This window comes from Dermochelys coriacea, chromosome 11, assembly GCF_009764565.3.
Source record: "Dermochelys coriacea isolate rDerCor1 chromosome 11, rDerCor1.pri.v4, whole genome shotgun sequence".
Taxonomy (NCBI): domain Eukaryota; kingdom Metazoa; phylum Chordata; order Testudines; family Dermochelyidae; genus Dermochelys; species Dermochelys coriacea.
This window is the reverse complement of record NC_050078.2, coordinates 75215537-75234674: the sequence shown is the minus strand read 5'-3', so window position 1 is coordinate 75234674 and position 19138 is coordinate 75215537. Positions and strand designations below refer to the sequence as shown.

The 19138-nt window shown below is 42.9% G+C and overlaps 1 protein-coding gene across 1 annotated transcript in view; it reads left to right on the top strand.

Moving 5' to 3' along the window:
• TWIST2 (twist family bHLH transcription factor 2) overlaps positions 1-8677 on the top strand; it is a 65291-nt gene extending 56614 nt beyond the window's left edge. Inside the window, exon 2 of the mRNA XM_038422165.2 lies at positions 8591-8677. The gene's annotated coding sequence lies outside the window, so the exon portion shown is untranslated. The remainder of the gene's footprint in view (positions 1-8590) is intronic.
• Positions 8678-19138: the final 10461 nt, after the last annotated feature.

Sequence of the window (19138 nt, the reverse complement as noted above, 5' to 3'; positions counted from 1 at the left end):
GCAAAAAAACTTCAAAAACAGACTCCAACGAGAGACTGCTGAATTGGAATTAATTTGCAAACTGGATACAATTAACTTAGGCTTGAATAGAGACTGGGAGTGGATGGGTCATTACACAAAATAAAACTATTTCCCCATGTTATTTCTCCCCCCCACCCCACCCCCCACTGTTCCTCAGACATTCTTGTTAACTGCTGGAAATGGCCCACCTTGATTATCACCACAAAAGGTTTTCCTTCTCCCCCACCCCCTTTTCCTGCTGGTAATAGCTCATCTTAAGTGATCACTGTCCTTAGAGCATGTATGATAAAACCCATTGTTTCATGTTCTCTGTGTGTGTATATACATCTCCCCTCTCTATTTTCCACTGAATGCATCCAATGAAGTGAGCTGTAGCTCACGAAAACTTATGCTCAAATAAATTTGTTAGTCTCTAAGGTGCCACAAGTACTCCTTTTCTTTTTGCGAATACAGACTAACATGGCTGCTACTCTGAAACTTCTCAAAAGAGTTTAGCATCTAACAGTACAAGAGAAAAGTATAGCATTATCACAAAGTTTATCACTGCCTCTTCCTCCAGTGAGTTCGGTACTGTAATATTCTTGGCACTATTGCTGATAGCCTTACTAAATATGTCTTGAATGTAGAGCTGCATCATATACTGTATAACAAACAAATGCTTTTTGTCAGTTGTGGTGCACTTTGTTTGGAAGCTGAGAATATCCCTAGTAAATCTCTCTCCCCTCTTCTGACTGATTTATTTTCTTACATTTAGATACTGCCTAGAGTTTGTACCCATGCAAACAAACAAAATATCACACAGTACCAAAACATTGCAGGTTCTGCTGAATAAAGAGATAACAATTGCAGTTAATATATGGGTCTATTGCTGCCAGTCAGATCTGCTCCCTTGTAGTGTTGATCATTATTTCTGGAATCATCACCAACCCATCAGATAAAATGACATTTTAGTCTAGGATATAAGAGAAGATACAGGCACCTGAGAGTAGGGCTATTTTGTTACTTTTATGTCTCAAATAAATAAATAACACTGGAGGCATGCGAAAATGCACTCTCTTCTGAACGACATACTGGTTTTGCCCTATTCCTTTGAAATTAGACCCCCAGGAAAGTTTCAAGGCAAGCATTAATAGGTAGCTAATGCTAACCAGGTGCTCCTTGTGGAAAACATTTCCGCCCCAACAACAAACAAGGGGCTGTGGGAGGGATGGGGGGCGGAAATCACATTTTTAAAACATTTTCCTGTTGAAATGCTAATGAAAAGGCAAATCAGATTCCATGGGGGGAGCAGGTATCGTTTCAATTTAAAAAGCAGGTTCACGGTGGAAGTAGCCATAGTTTTATCAGTAGCAACTTTGTAATTTTACTCAGAGGGCTGAATTCCCTCCTTTCCACCATGGCTCAGATTCCCAAGGACTCATGGAGCTATATAAGCAAAGGATGGGTTCATGAATATAAAGGCACTGGAATGGGATTCAAAAACTATATATTCAATTCCTAACAGACTTTTTGTGGGACGTTGGGCAAGTCACTTAATCTACCCTGTACTTCCATCGCCCGCATCTGTAAATGGGGGACAATATTCACGACCTCACTGAGGTGAAAGTGAAGTTCATCAGGAGTTGCTCAGACACCACAGTGAGGAGGGCTAGCGGGAGCCAGAGTGAAAGCTACTGGTTCCACACAGCTGTCTGCTTTACAGCCATAGTCCACCCTGGTGTAAGGGTACAGCTCTGCTTCCTCAATTAAGCTGCTCTTACTTATGCCAGCAGTGAATCCTGTGCTTATGGCAAGGCCCAGCACTGCCTGGCTTTGCTTTAAAGACCTCCCACCCATATCATGTAATCTGCAATGTCACAGGCCCAGAGCCTCAAAGGTATTTAGGTGCCTAACTCCCATGGGGGGTAGGGCCCAGAGGAATCCTGTTTGTGTAGCACTTTAACTCCCATGAGAGTTAGGCACCTAAATACCTTTGAGGATCTGGGCCACAGTCACTCTATAAGTAGCCATGGGCCAGAAGACTGTGTGGTCAATTTCCCCACTGGCATACTCAAAAAGGTAGCCACTCCAATGCAGAGCTGAGGGGAGATGCCTTTCACCTGACCCCAGGTGAAAGTCTGGGTCTCACAGCATGTATTGAAAAGAGCAGGGGCTATTCCTGTGATCCAGACAAAGATCATAGCCTGTGCGTGAGCCATGGCTAAGTGCATAGCAGTTGCCACATCTGCTCACAAAGTCACTGTCCAGTTTCTCTCTCATCCCTTTCCAAAGCACTTTGTGCCCTGTGAAACCAAATCCTATACCTAGGGCCCACCATAGCCGCTGTTTGCCAGGTAGGCCAGTCTCCCTACACAGTCTTGCACACTGTAAGGCAAGAAGAGACCATCATGATCATCTAGTCTGACCTCCTGCATATTGCAGGCCACAGAACCTCACCCAGCCATTCCTGTGATAGGCCCCTCCCCTCTGGATGAGTTACTGAAGTCCTCAAATCATAGTGTAAAGTTCCACCATTTATTCAAGTTCAAACCAGCAAGGAACCCATGCCCCATGCTGAAGAGGAAGGCAAAAATTCACAGCATTTCTGCCAATCTGACCTGGGGGGAAATTCCTTCCCAACCCCAAATATGGTGATCAGTTAGAGCCTGAGCATGTGGGCGAGACCCACCAGCCAGACACCTGGAAAGAATTCTCTGCAATAACTCAGAGCCTTCCCCATCTAGTGTCCCATCACTGGCCGATGGAGATATTTGCAAATAGCAGTCATAGATGGACCACATCTATCGTAGGCAAGCTCATCAGACCTTCCCCTCCATAAACTTATCAAGCTCAGTCTTGCAGCCAGTTAGGGGTTGTTGTATTTTTGCCCCCACTGCTCACCTTGGATGGCTATTCCAGAACTTTACTTCTCTGATGGTTAGAAACCTTCATCTGATTTCAAACTTAAACTTGTTGATGGCCAATTTATATCCATTTGTTCTTGTGTCCGCACTGACCCTTAACTTAAATAACTCCTCTCCCTCCCCGGTATTTATCCCCCTGATGTATTTATAGAGAGCAAGCATATCTCCCCTCAGCCTTTGTTTGGTTAGACTAAACAAGCCAAGCTCTTTGAGTCTCCTCTCGTAAGGTAGGTTCTCCATTCCTCGGATCATCCCAGTAACCTTCTCTTCACCTTTTCCAGTTAGAAGTCATACTGTCAAGGGAAAGATCTTGTAAATTAAAGTCGATACCAGGGTTACGGCAGGGGTGGCACCCCAGTACTCAGATTCAAACAAAGCTGGGTCTGGGGGGGTCTGCTTTTTGACAGACTGTATAGTTGTATCGTCCAGTATGATGCGTGGTAAGATTCCCTAGCTCTTACAAAGCACTTTTCCTCTATAGCTCTCTCAAAGGGTTTTACAAAGGAGGTCAGCATCAAGATCCTCATTTTACAGATGGGGAAACTGAGGCATGGGTCAGGATGTGACTTGTCCCAGGTGACCCAGCAGGCCAGTGGCCCAGCCCGGAATTAAACCCATGTATCTTGAGTCCCAGTCCCGTGCTCTATCCCCTTGGTCCTAACCCCTTTTCCTCAACCTTCTTGCCACATTTCTGTTCTCCCAGTGCACTCCAGCCACCACCTGAAGGGGGAGGCCTGGTAGCCCTGTGCACGCTCTCCTCTTTTATTGTTGAGCGAAGGGAATGGCGGGCCCTACACTCCATTCCCAGTCTGTGAAAGGCCAGCAAGTGAGGCACAATGCCTCCCAAAATCCACCTTCAAGTTAGCTTGTCACATGTCCATTTTCCCTCACCACCCCTTGTGCCTCAGTTTCCCGATATGGGAGACAGATCTAATGCTTACCTACCTGAGAGGTGTGTTGGGAGGTTTAGTTCATCAATGTTCAATTAAAGTGCTGTGAGATCCACTGATGCAAAGTGCTGTAATTCTGGACAGCCAGCTGAGATCCCAGGACTCCCCAGGTTCCAGTTCACTTCCATTCCCAAGGTTTATCCAAACCTCTCAGGCCAGATTCTGTGCTACACCATGCAGGAGGCACAGCACAGGCACCCAGGGTCAGTGGTGGCTCTACACCCACCTAATGTTGGGCTTGCTGGGGACTTAAATCCCTGGTGTAATTTAGAGCAGCCCCATGGCCTCTATCTTGCTAAATTCAACTGCCCAAACTAACTAGAATGGAGAGCATTCTGGCCACACCCCCAGCCATTCCTACACCAAATGCTGTGCAGGAAAGCAGAGTATGGCTGCCTATACCTCCCCATTATCAGCCTGAACCCCTTTCATCTCTACACCCAGTATATGGCTCATCTTGGGCTTCCTGCCACCTTCTCCTCCCCATGCCTCAGTTTCCCCTTGTGTAAAATGAAGTTAAAGATACAGACCTCCTTTGTAAAGCCCTTTGAGATCTACTGATGCTAAGTGCTGCATGAAAGCTAGATGTAGTATCATAGCATTTTCCCTGGCCACGTGACACAGGGATTTAAGGAAGTGCAGTGTTTAACATTTGCTCCACCCCAAGCAAGGGACTATCCCATGGTGTCTTTCTCCTTCCTCTGCTTCATTATTCCCCCCACCCTCCACAACCAATGGGGCTGTAGCAACACAAGTGCAAAGGAAAGCCTTCTCTGTCTTCTGTCGGCACACACCCACACACGCAAGCCACTTCTGTCAGGGCACACCCAACATGTAAGCTTTTCTAAGTGGCTCTGGGCAGTCAGTCAAGTCCTGAACTCTTCTACAGAATGTGGGTGTAATTAGATAATTAATAACTTTTTTAAAAAGGCTAAATGGAAGCTTTCCTTAGAGAGAGGAAATAATTATATATCATTTTTGATATGTGAGCTGAGTCAGCCCTCGCAGGGGAGATACAGTGTCTTCCATGAAAAGCCAAAAAATTACGCGGGGTGTCCCCTGGGCAGTCGTGGCTTACAGGGCTTGCCTCGCTAGTCTGAGAAGCCGTGGCTGGGCAAATGAACAGCAGCATGTTCATTATTCTTCCTGCGCTGGAAGGAGTCTGCTGGCACAAGAGCCCCCTATTGTCCAGTCGTGTTGAAGCGAGATGAGCTTAGTACCCCTTGGTGAGATTTAACCTCTGTGGCACCTGAGCCTAAAGGGTGTTTAGGAGACATTGTGCGGGGCGTGGGTTGGATGGAGCCATGGAGCTAGGCTGAAGGCTACAGATGGATTGAAATGATGAGCTTAACTGTGTGTTTTAAAAGGCCCTAGAGCCCTGGCTCTTTGGATTCTCCTAGGGACATCTACCTGAAATTTGCTGACTGGCTGGAATGGTGAAGGTTAAACAACACAAGCCAGCCCATTACTGATTGGCCCTACAGCTTCCCTAGGCTCCAGGAAAATGACCCAGACCCAGGACTGCACAGGCTGCATGATGAGAGTGCTGCTTCCATCTCTGGATTTAACCCTTTCGCTGCCATCCTGCAAGACGCTCTGTAGAGCTGCAGACTAGATTTAAGCTGTGCAGCCTGCTGTGGCATAGAAATCAGTAGCCTTGTTTTTCGAAATGCATGGAAGCCTGAGGCACGCATCCAGACTACTGCCCCCAAAGGGTGCGGAGTAACTGTGTGTATTTGCAACAGGGGCAGCTTCATCGTACAGGGAGAACAGATAGTCACTGCGAGTGGGTGCTCAGCATTGGCCTACCCCCACTCCCATGAAAGTCAAAGGCAGTTTTACATTATTTTGCTTTAAAATGTAACATAAAATAGGCAAGCTTTCCTGAGCAGAGCATCACATCTTCACATGTTGTTTGATTAACAGGTCCCATGCAGGGTTTCTGGTACTTTGAATTTTCCAGGCTGGTGAGGGAATGGGGACAGGGAAAATTCCATCTGTACTTTAACATTCCAAATATGCAACCATCAGCACAAGATAAAGTGAAGGCATTTTGCCTTTGTACAGTAAAATAACTATACCTTGACTAGCCCACATAGCAAAAAAAAAAAAAAAAGATGATGTGCTAGGTACTATATGTGTAATACTGACACACAGACACCATTGGCTTGATTTCATAATGCAATACATAATGTGACACTCACTTTAAATATGTAATTAAAATAGGTATTGAATTATATACAGTGGGTCACTGAGTCTCTTTCTCAGGCAAAATTATCCTGGGTAGTTCTTTGTTTGGAAAAGGTTTCTAAGGAATTTAAGGGTTTGGGTTTGGGTTGAGTTAAATGTGCTGGGAATAAATCCTAACAGGTGCATGTTGGTGTCACAGACATTCATGTAGCAGAAATCTTGCTTCTGGGCCAGAAGGCTGTGGGTTCAAGTTCTGTGCCACAACTTGGGGTCACGTGACAGCTGAGAGGAACTCGTCAATTAAGGTTCACAGGGTTTTTAGTTAACCCAGGTCAGATGGCTTGGTTGTCATGGATTCATAAACTCCAGACAGTGGCTTGGAGCTTCAGATTCACATCAACACCCCCACCCATGGAGATTTTCAAATTTTGGTGTAAAACTTTCACACAGCCCTAGCTCGTATCTAGTGCTGGTTCTGCTGCACAGTGCGGTACTTACAAAGAATGCTGCAATTATCAAGGGCATTAACCTGAGATCCCCTCTGTCCTTCTCTTAGCAGATGATAAAATTCCATCGCGCTTTTCTTAGGGAGTCGATAAAATGTCCCAGTGTTCTATAAGCATAACACTAGCCTTGCTTGTAACTGCATTGCCATGCTCAGATCCTCAGCTATGAGGAAAACAGTGGATGTGATATATCTTGACTTTAGCAAAGCTTTTGATATGGTCTCCTACAGTATTCTTGACAGAAAGTTTAAAAAGTATGGATTGGATGAATGGACTATATGGTGGATAGAAAGCTGGCTAGATTATCGGGTTCAATGGGTACTGATCAACAGGCTCAATTTCTAGTTGGCAGCTGTTATCAAGCCCCAGGGGTCAGTCCCATGTGTTGGTCCTGGGGCTGGTTTTGTTCAACATCTTCATTAATGGATTGCACCCTCAGCAAGTTCATGGATGACACTAAACTGGAGGGAAAGGTAGATATGCTGGAGAGTAGGGATAGGGTCCAGAGTGACCTAGACAAATTGGAGAATTGGGTTAAAAGAAATTTGATGAGGTTCAGCAAGGACAAGTGCAGAGTCCTGCACTTAGGACGGAAGAATCACATGCACTACTACAGGCTGGGGACTGACTGGCTAAGCAGCAGTTTTGCAGAAAAGGACCTGGGGATTACAGTGGACGAGAAGCTGGATATGAGTCAGCAGTGTGCCCTTGTTGCCAAGACAGCTAACGGCATATTGGGCTGCATTAGTAGGAGCATTGCCAGTAGATTGAGGGAAGTGATTATTCCCCTCTATTTGGCACTTGTGAGGCCTCATCTGGAGTATTACTTCCAGTTTTGGGCGCCCCACTACAGAAAGGATGTGGTCAAGTTGGAGAGAGTAGGCAACAAAATGATTAGGGGGCCGGGGCACAAAAATGGTTAGGAGAGGCTGAGGGAATTGGGGGGATTTGATAGCAGTCTTCAATTATGTGAAGGGGGTTCCAAAGAGGATGGAGCTAGGCTGTTCTCAGTGGTGGCAGATGACAGAACGAGGAGTAATGGTCTCAAGTTGCAGTGGGGGAGGTCTAGGTTGTATATTAGGAAACACTATTTCACTGGGAGGGTGGTGAAGCACTGGAATGGGTTCCCTAGGGAGGTGGTAGAAACTCCATCCTTAGAGGTTTTTAAGGCCCAGCTTGACAAAGCCGTGGCTGGGATGGTTTAGTTGGGGTTGGTCCTGCTTTGAGTAGGGGGTTGGACTAGATGACCTCCTGAGGTCTCTTCCAACCCTAATCTTCTATGAATCTATGGCAAGTTTATATCCAGCATAAAATGCACCCTAATTAGCACACCTGAGTATCGCATGATATTATCATCATTCATGGAAACATCTAACCTTCTTTTTGACTCCTGCTAAACTCTTGGCCTTTAAAATCTCCTGTGACGGAGTTCCACTGCCAACATTTTTCCTTTCAGTAATTTCAAGATGTATTATCATTTCATGTCTCTAGGTGGCTCTGGGTGTTGTGTTATGAGAGAAGGTAAACAGGAGCATTTGAATGACATTGTCTACACCATTCATCACTGCATCTATTTCTATCATGTTAGCTCTTGTTTGTGTCCTCACTAAGCTAAATAATTCTGAACTAATCCTAAAGTTCCCCTCCCTGAATGTCGGGAAGTCTATCTCACCTGGAAGGCTTTCCATGCCTCTATGGGTGCTTGTGGAGGTTTGAATCTGGATTCATGAAAGCAGCTCTGTTCAGGATAGCACTGTAACACATGCTTCACTTTAAGCCTATGTAGAAATCAATGGATTTGTTTTTAAAATGGATGGAGGCCTAAAAGACTGCTGATGGGGTGGGGAGTAAACATTAGGGGTGTGTCAGTTTAGGTTTAAGTATAATCCTGAACAAGAATAGATTTAGGCCTTGTTTTTCTGAATCATTGCCTTGATTTGTAAGAGAAAAGGGCTTATCAGAGAACAGGCATAGAAAGATGTCCAGTATGATATGTTTGTTTTTTCTTCTTTTATTCTAGACTGCCCAGTGTCTGAGACTGAAGTGGAATTGGGACATATCCAAGTTTGTAGCCTCTGAAACCTTAATAACCTCAAGTAAACTGGTCCAAAAGACCCCTCTAGACCTCCCTAGCTCTGAACTCTTGCAGAGCACTTAGACTGAGTGGAAAAACAGCACCGAAGCGAATGGGCTGAAATTTTGCAACATTTCTCCCCAAGAGACTGACCCAGAAGGAAAGAAAAGAAAGGAAAAGAAAACCATGTTGATTGTGTAGTGTCGTTGGGTTTTTGTTTGTGGGTGTGTTTGGTCTTATTTTATTTTTTTTTTGAACATCTTAATTCAGGAATACATTTATGAGAAATCTTTCGGGTTGGATTTTATCTTCCCTTTGCTGTATTCTTTTGTTTAAAATGTATATTTTTAACTCAAAATGATTTCTTGTACGATAACATCAAAACTGGACCAAGGTGCTCAGAAAAAAACCATCATGGCCTCCCCAAATCCTGCATGATTTGTTTCAAGTAAAGTCTGGATTACAGATTCTGCTCTCCACACACCCATCACCTCTTCCAATTGCTCCATGATTTGTTACAGCTAAATCCTTTGTTAATGTTTCATTTTCTGTTCCAGTGTATATGTTGCTTATTTGTTTTATTTATTGAGATATTTTTAACAAGCTAAGAGACTGCAATGTGGCTGTGTATACTGCTTCTCTTGCCACTAAAAATAAAGATGTCCTGCAGCTACTGGAGGTAATTGATTTACTTTGTGATTTCACCATCCAACATTTAAGCAAAAAGGACACTAAGTTCTTTATTTGTTACTTTCACCTTGTCTACATTTAAACGGCCACACCAGTCACTAAAATCAGTTTCACAAGTTATAGGGCTTACTACAGTGGTCTTGTGTTATGTAGGTCAGATTAGATTATCTAATGGTGCTGTCTGACCTTGGAATCAATTAAACCAGAGCAAACGTCTATGTTTAATTGATTTCAGCCTGTCTTATATTTGGTTACTAACTGACTTAAGCTAAATGGATATAAGCCAAATTTAAATCAGTTTTAGAGTGTCCTCCCAGGGGTTTGCATTAGTTTAACTAAACTGATTTTAAATCATACCTTTGATGCAACTTTTATTAAAGTCAAATTCTTTCTCAAATAAAATATAATGCCACTTAACAGTGTATCTATTTCTGAATTACTTTCTCTAAAAATGAGCACTTCTTTTATTATTATGTACTATCTATATGATAGTAGTACCTAGAAGATTCTGTCAGCTAGGGGCTGTACTTAGCGGGTGAAAGTCCCTGCCCCAAAGAGCTTACACAGAACGCATACAGATAAGTGAATTGCCCTGGGTCATAAAGCATATCAGTAGATAAACTAGGTCCGTTAATTGCCAGAGCAGTGGATTATCTCCCAGACCTCAGAAGTCTTCATGAACTTGTGTGTTTGGGAAGGCTAAGGCAGTAGTAGTGTTTTGCCAGTGAACATCATAATCATCTCTGTAAGTAGTAGGATGTCTCCAAAGCTAAGCTGCTTAGAGGGAGGCTTGGTTCACCAAGTAGGTCACAAATTTTCCAATTCAGTATCAGCTCACACTTGTTAGTGGTTTTTGCAAAAGCAACATTGTGACGTTAAATTATTGTACAGAGACCCAGGTCCCTGTCCTGCAAAGACTGGGTAGTCCCATTAACTTTAATGGGATGTCTAGTATGACCCAGTGAAAGAAACAGGCAGTTCCAACATAATCCAAAGTACTGTTAGCCTCTATTGTCAGATAGGACAACAGAATGCATACCATGTTCTATCATGTTGGTCCTTGTTACTACTACACATTATGGCTGCTAAAAAAAACCCCACAAAGTATATTTCACAAAAAAACAAAGAATATTAAATTTTTTGTCTGGAATTTCCTGTGATTTTTTTTTTAATTTTTCAAAATTGTCTGAAAAGTTTTGTTTAACTTCAATGGGGCAGAAAAAAAGCTCACTTCCTTTCACTTTTTGATTTTTTTCTCTGTATAGTAAATGATAAAAATGTGAGAGGAAGTGTTTTTTCTCCATCAAAACAGATTGAATTTCATTAAAATATTCAAAATTTTTCATTTCAAAATTTTTTTGTTAAAAATTCAAGCATTCTGAGCAAAATAATATTTTCTCAATTTTTTTTGCTGTGATCAAAGACATATATTTCATCAAATTTCAACCAGCTCAACTGAACACCTATATTTAAAATAAAAAGGTATGTAGGAAAATTACAATAAAGTCATCTAGTTTGGCTTTGGAATCATCATTCATCCATCCACATATACTCTATCCGAGGACAGAGACCTTTCTATCGCAATTCGTGTTATCTGCTCATAGGACCCGCATCATTATAATATCTCAGCATCTCACAAGCTTTGAATGCAACCCCTTGCAAGGTAGGGAAGCGCTGATATCCCATTTTACAGATAGGAAACTGAGGCACAGGAAGGCTAAATGACTTGCCCAATGTTCCACAGGAAATCTGTGGCAGAGCAGCAACTTGAATACAGGTCTTCCAACTTCTAGATTAGTGCCCTAACCACCTGACCATTCTTCCCCTCAATGTTCCTATTTAGCTGAAGACTGTTAGCTAGAATTTTCTGGAGCCGAAGCTGTGTGGATCAGAAAAGGTGTACTTGTCAGCATTACTTATACACTCTGTCTTCCCATTCACCTTAGCACCAAAATAATAAACAATAGACCATAGATAGGGCCACTTTACCAGAGACTGACCTTCCTTTTAGCATCACTCAGAGGCTCTCTGTCAAACCTGTTGGTGCTTAGACTCTGAAGCAGAGGTTCCAAATTCCAGGCCATAAATAATGTGCTTAAGAAGAAATCATTCTGAATGGGAATTCCTTTAAGAAACATTCACCTTGGATTTGAAAACAGGGATTAATCATCAAAATTGACGGTTTGTTCTTATGCCCTAACTAACAACACCCCCAGTTGATTGTGCCTATTTGAGAGCATCTGGATTCAAGAATTCAGAGACAACACAGGTGCCTGAGAGAAATTATTTTAGATTGATGAAATGGAGGGTCTCTAATAAAGGCAATGTCTGAGGCTCAATGCTCAGTGATGGCAGTATCAATTCATCTTTGCAAAGAGAGAAAAGATAGCCTCCTACGAAAGATTGTGTTGGAAACAGACACCTACAACGTGTCCAAAAAAGATAGAAAAGGATGCTTTACTATGGTAAAAATAATTCTGCAATCTTTAAAGTTATTTAAAGCTGAGTCCATCTAAACTTCCTTCAGAGAGAAGTGTTTCTACACGCTGGACAGAGAACATACATATGTGCATCAAATGCATTATTTGCTTGGTAGGTTTTAAAACTGTAATCCCAAATGTTTCCAGTTGCATGGAATAAAAAAATCAAACAATTAAAAATCTTTATTGCCTCAAAAGGTAATTGACATCTCCGTCTGGGTTCTGGTACCATTCAATAAGGTGTATTTAACATAGGTCACGCAAAAGTGCAGTGGGTAGATTTTCACAGTTGGTGTCTGGTCTTAGATTTCTCACAATCCATGCAACACTCATCTTCATGTGTGCCCTTCCTTTCGCAACTGCTCTTTTCATGCTGCTCAAAGATAAGTTGAGTCCAAATCTCAATGAAGGAAAATGTTAGCCTGGGGGTTTTGATGAGCTGGGCATGGCTGGATAAGGCTGTGAGCCTTATCTGTAGAAAACACAGCTAAGCAGACTGATTTTCACAAGTGCCTCAACCCTGAGCTACAAGGAACACAGCTCGGAGTAAAAGGGTAATTCATTCTCTGTGCACATCCAGGCCAGGAGTCAGTCAAACACCCAAGCACATGCTTGACTTCAGTGAGACTTAAGCACATACTGTAGTTATTAATCACGTGCTTAAATGCTTCACTGAATCATGGCCTCATACCTACCCTCTCTGATAAGACTGCCATCTAATGTTACCTTAGCTAATGTTACCAAGGGGCACAAGTGCCCCATCCATAGTTCATGGAACCCAGTGGAATGGAAAGTTCTATATTCTGCAGTGGGAAAAGACTTTTAAAATCAAATCATCCATGTTTGCAGTTTTTTTCTGATGCTTTGGACTCCTCGTTTCACAGTGATGTGCTCAAGTACACCAAATGACGGATTAAAGCTCTCTCTGTTTGTAGGACATACCAATTTTAAAAATCTATTGTAATTAAAGCTAGGCAAATAGTGAGAATAAATACTCACAAACCCCCATTGGTATGGATTTTTCATGAATTTTTGGTCAAGCGAAGGTTTATTCACATGAATATTCATGGAAAGCAAATTTGGGGCCTGTAGCCAATATTTATTTAATCATGAAACTAAATCAATATAATGATTAAACAAAATTATAAAGATCTTTTTCTGCCTGAAACGAATGGTTTGGTCATCCAATGAGAAAACAGAAGAATGTCATGTGATTTAAGTAACCAATCCCAGATCCCAGATATTGAATTGTGAATATCAAACATCCCCAGAAATACTGCCAGTTTGGGAACTGAAATTTGTTCACGTAAAACAATTCTGAATAGCAAATATATTTGAAAATTAACTGTCAAATGACAGCTATTTTGATTAACAGAGAAAAAGGGCTACATTTGTCTATGAAATTGTTCATTGTGAATTGTAACTATTCAGTCAGCACCATATATCAATTAAAAACAAGTAAGCGAAGCAACAGTCAAGGTGAAATAATGAACCAACAATACTGCTTTGTCCTAATGTGCTATAACTAACCATTCATATATTTTGTGTTCATTTTTATTTATAGTTTGTTTGTGGTGCTCACTGCCACAGTCCCTGCTCCATTCACAAACATGAATGCATTTATCATCACAAACACCCCTATGAAGTATAAAACAAGGCAGAGAGAGAGATTGAGACCGAGATCCTTGAAAGTATTTAGGTAGGGTGACCAGATGTCCCGTTTTTATAGGGACAGTCCGTTTTTTGGGACTTTTTCTTATACAGGCGCCTGTTAGCCCTCACCCCCATCCCGTTTTTTCACAGTTCCTATCTGGTCACGCTATATTTAGGCACATAACTCCCATTGAAATCAGTGCAAGCTAGAAGCCTGAATACCTTTGAGGATCTCGGCCTAAGTGAGTTTCTCAAGACAAAATCTATAGCAGATCATGGAATCAAATCCACATCCCATAATGCACTACATTAGCACTAAGCCACAAGACCATCCTTTTTCACAATAGTAAGTCCTTCAAGCCACCATACACACACATCCAGGGACTGTCTAAATATTATCACCAAACCGGTCACACACAAATGCAAGACTACAGCACAGTAATGGACTGCAAGTCTACAAAACAGCAAAGTAACCTTTATTCAAAAGCCACCTTTCCACAAAGATTTACTGAGTTTTTACTAAAACCTTATTTAGGCAAAGGCCCCCAAGAGCCTGATTTTCCAAAGGGAAAAGAGTTTTCAGACTCAAGGTCCCATCTCCAAACCAAAAAGTAAATAACCCAACAGACTTTCTCTCAAAAGCAAAATCTTCTAACCTCCTCCCATCCTGAATTTTGACAGCGTGAAGAAACTAGGAAGGGCGTGCTCAAAATTGCTCAGAGATACTTATAAATGTCTAGCTCTTGCTCTGCTGGGACCACTCAAGTGACATTTCTGGAAAACAAAATCAATCCCCATTAATATTTGACCATGAATAGAAATAGTCAATTTGCTGTTTATAACAAATGGTTAGCATTATTTATATAGCACTAACAATGTACTAAGCACCGGGGCAGCTCTACCAATTTTGCCGCCCCAAGCAGTTGCTGCCAAATTGCTGCCACCGCAACAGTGGCGGAGCTGCTGCCGAATTGCCGCCACAGGACACGGACTGCCGCCCCATTCAGAACGCCACCCCAAGCACCTGCTTTGAAAGCTGGTGCCTGGAGCCAGCCCTGCTAAGCACTCCAAAGGCACAGGGGAAGATGAAGTGTCTGGTCTGAACAGTTTACAATCTAAGGCCCTCATCCTGAAACTGAGGACAGGTTGAGCTGCACTGATTTCAATAGGACTGCATGCAGGTGAAGAAACGTCCCTGCAGACAGCCAGTTGCATGGTCGGGTCCTAAGGGTAAAACTCCCATTAACTTCAAGCCCTGAATGAATTGAAAGCTCATTGAAATTAAAACCCAACAAAAAGGAGAAAATTAAGGTGTATTCCACAGTACAGCTACATACTGACCCTTGCTCAGGGCTGGACATAAAGGCTTAATCTAGTCTTAAATCAGCAAGCAGAGTGGGGGAACATAGGTGTGGTATCACTCACTGCCGAGCAGAAACATTGCACCCAGATCTCAGGTAAGAAGCCTGGCAGTTGACTTGAAATCTCAGCTCATTCTTTAAATCACATTGCAGTTTTAATTAAAAAAACATAGAAAACTTGAACTCCTGTTCTTGCAGGTAGGCATTGTAACCACATACATACTTTAGAGGGAATCACAGGCATACACTCTGCCACCCCATGGAACTTATCAGCAGGCTCTGAACCTACTGCCTCCAGAGTCCACAAGAGACCTCTTCCAGCTCAGCTAATGTAGCAACCAGGCACCCACTGACCCCAGTGCTACTAATAGTACAGTAGCAACCAGCGGCACAAATGGGATGTTATCCATCCTGTGAGACAGCCCATAGAGGGAAATAATGTAGCCCTTCCCCCAAGGTGTTGGTTTAGCCTTTTCTCTTTTCTCTCCCAGATGCCTGTGATCACCAGTCTTTGGAGTGCCTCTCCTCTCTCCTTGCACATGGCAGGACCTGGGTTGTTTTTACTTGGCACCTGGTGCCTCCACACAAAGCATCTTCCCACTGTGCCAGATACCCAGGGGTTGTGGCCTTGAGAAATCAATGAGAATACTACAAGCTGTCAAGGAGTGTAAAGCCCAGTACACTGGGGACAATAAATTCAACAAAACAAACCCCAGAAAAGGAATAAAATAACAGGACCACAGAGGGAGTGACTTTACTGAGAACAAGAACATAGGGTCTGGGGAAGTAAAGGGCTACAGTTAATTAATATTTAACCAATATCTATAAATGAGTTAATTCCCACCTCTTAACACACTCAAACTCCTCCTATCCCAGCTGCCTTCCTGAGGTGGATGGCACTGTTGAGGTAGCATGTCCTGAGACAATGTTACAGCAGTGTGGCATCAACTGGCTTAACCAAAAGCTACCTTATTTTCTCTTCAGGCCAGAGTCCTCTTCTGACTCCAGCCAGGCTCTTGGGTTTCCTGGTCTGGAATCTTCCTGGGGTGTTGCCTGGCTCTTGCTGGCCAGAGCTAGGTGGGTTCTCTCCTTCTCTGGATACTAGCTCCAGCATTGCAGTGATCAGAGTCTCAGAGCAGTGTGAGAACTCCCTTTCTGGGCAGTAGGTGCATAGCTGAGACGCCATGTGGTCTCTCTCCTAGTTTCCAAACCAAAACCAAAGCAAAACTCTCTCTCCTTTGTGTAGTCAGACTATCCCCTAGTAGGAAGGGGGTCTGCACAGCCCTGACTTATCATTGGTCCAGTGGACAGTTCATCCAGATCACACCATGAAGAAGACTCCTTATCAGTCCCAGCAGGGGTTTCTAGTTCCTTCTGTCACCAACCCTGATTCCAAGCATGCTGGGAATGAAGTCAGACACTTTGGCAGCCATCTTAACTGGAGTCCTTTTGGTAAGGCCCCCTACATTCTCAGACCAGAGCTCCAGGAGCTGGGATTCAGAAAACCCCCAGAGGGATTACAATGACATACAACTTGCCAGTAGGTTACTGAGCCAACACTGGAATGTTGTGTTTCAGAATTCCTGGCTCTGGGAGCAGAGTGTGGTCAAGTGGGTACAGATAACTCAGCCAAGCACATACTTTGGCACATACCTTCTTCAGAACAACGTGACAAAGCAAGGCCAAGGCTTGGCTCTGCCATGTTAGAGCCTGGGGTTCTAGTCCTAGTGCTGCTTAACATGACCTGCAACTTCTCAGTTGTTGTATCTGCAGGTGAATGCCTACTCTAAAATAAGAGAGAAGGCCTTACTTAATAAGCATTGTGGACAGATGCATTAACAGCAATCAACATAGAAGCTGGGACTAGAGTGCTTAGCCTTCTGGCTTGAAGCTCACTGAATACTCCCCTAGGCTACAGGCCATTGTATAATGGAGGAGCTCTCCCAATGTCTTAAAAATATCTGACATTTTCTGTGAGAAGCAGGTAGGGTGACCAGATGTTCTGATTTTATAGGGACAGTCCCGATTCTGGGGTCTTTTTCTTATGTAGGCTCTTATTACCCCCCACAATCTGTCCAATTTTTCACACTTGCTGTCTGGTCACCCTAGAAGCAGGCCAATATGACAGACCTGCCAACTGCATGAGTGTCAAGCGAGATATGTGATGCTTAACAGGTCATCCTGGGGAGAGGGGGAGCCAAGGCTCACCCTCCTCTCCCCCCACTTTCCCTGCAATGAACTGGCCTACAGCAGTGAGCCACCACACAGTAGCACGTAATCTGTGCCAGAGGTTTTTCTGCTCACCGGGGCCAACCTACATTCTCTCCTATACGTGTCTCCCAAATCAGGGCCCCCAAATGTAGTGTCCAGTTTTGAAAATTTGGGCCTAGGTTCCTTGAACTTTGGCGATTGCTCTTCAAAATGTCAAACAAGAGCAACAATTTACGTTTTTGGTCATGAATTATACAGAGTGGCACACCCCAATGAAGTGTTGCCAATGACTTCAGGGACTCCAGATCAGGCGCCACGGGATTGGCCAACGTAAGCAGTGATGCACACCATGAATCTCAGTGGAGAATCAACCCCTGCAATGCTAACTGACTTCCTGCTGCACAATGTTCAGATAAACTTAGTTTAAAACTGTTCCGAGTCTTTCAGTGAGTGCCTGAAATGAGAAATTCTAACAGGAGGTACAATAAGCCAGAGGAAAGGTTAAGTGCAGTGAGCTGTGAAACTATCAGAAGACCCTATTCCAGACCAGTACACTTTATTATTTACATATGCAGTCCTCGCAAGGTGGTAAAAGCTGCCATGTAATCTCTCATCAATAATAATTCCCCAACTTTATAGCACAGCAGGAGACAGCTGTTTTGTAAGCCAAATGAAAGGAGAAAATTGCACGTTGCACCAACTGTTTGTTCAGAATTCGAATGCAATCATTCCAGCTTAGTCAGGGTTTCAGCCATGTCTTTACACTCTAATTTTAATGCCCTTTCAGCCTCAGTCTCGTAGTCTCAGAATTTGTTTTGAATATAGTAAAGTGCACTAAGCCTTTTTATGATTTCCTGTAGTATTTCAGAGCCTTGGAGTGAAAGTACCTTCTAAATCTTTTTCCAGGACTCTCCTGTCATTTTAAATATTTGCAAGTATGTTGCCAGTTTCAAGGTAAACCTTGAAAGAAAATGATGCAGTTAAGAGTAAGATAGGTGCTTGATTCATATTTAAATATAGATCTATCCGTTCAGCTTTGGTTTCTGTGGCAAAAGATCCAGAGCAGAGATGAGCTTTTTAATGTTCTTACTCCAGGTGAGACCAGATTTCAACTGATCAGCACCCACAGTTGGGGTCAGACTCTCAAAAAAATTCAGCACCCAAGAGCTCCTGCCATGCATCCAACATGCTGAGCTCTACTGAAAACCTGGCTAAATATTTTAGTGCATAAATGGGATTTGGGCTGTTTTGTCTTTGAAAATTGTGCCATTTAAGAATAAAAGCTGTGATTTCCAGAGACTACCTGGATTTAGGAGCCCAACTCCCAATGAAAACTCAAAGGTCTTAGGTCCCATTGAAAATTTCAGCCATTTAGACTTTCAGAGGGTCTCTGGGGTCATTAGAGTGGAAAAATGATCCTGTGGTTGGGGCATTAACTCGGGATTTAAGAGATCTCTGTTCTGCTCCTGGCTAAGCCACAGATTCCACGTGTGATATTGGGAAAGTCACTTAACTTACTTTGTTCCACACTGTTCTGTCTGTAACATGGGGAGAATACCTCTCTCTCTCAAAGGCAGTTGTGAGGCTAAAATCCATTCATGATCATGAGGTGCTCAGATTTGGTGGAGGTGATGGTCACATAATTCCCTAGCTAGACAGTACAACGTGTGGTATCTGAGATGTCCCAGATTTATGTAGTAAGGGGTGACAAAAGTGAACCAGGAACTGGACAGAGGTCTTCACAGGATTTGTAAATTTTCTAAAAGGATATATAGATGCATTCCTGTGTTGAATACTCATCGCAGGCAGGTTAGCAGGAGCATTCTGTCCATACATCCTTGCTTGGCTCAATTTTGGTGTTTCCTTTCCTGTTCACCTTTAAAGAGTGAATCCTGTTCCAGTAGAGACCTCATAGACTGACTCAGGTGAAAGGTATATCCTTAAATATATTGAATACTTTCTTTTTTGTCTTTTCTTACTCAAGTGCCAGTTGTCATGAATGGGAAAAGCCTGCTAACGCCAAAGGCTCTGAATTTGCCAAGACTCAAAACAAAATAAATATCTTTCTGCATGAAGCATTTGCTGGAAAATAATTTATT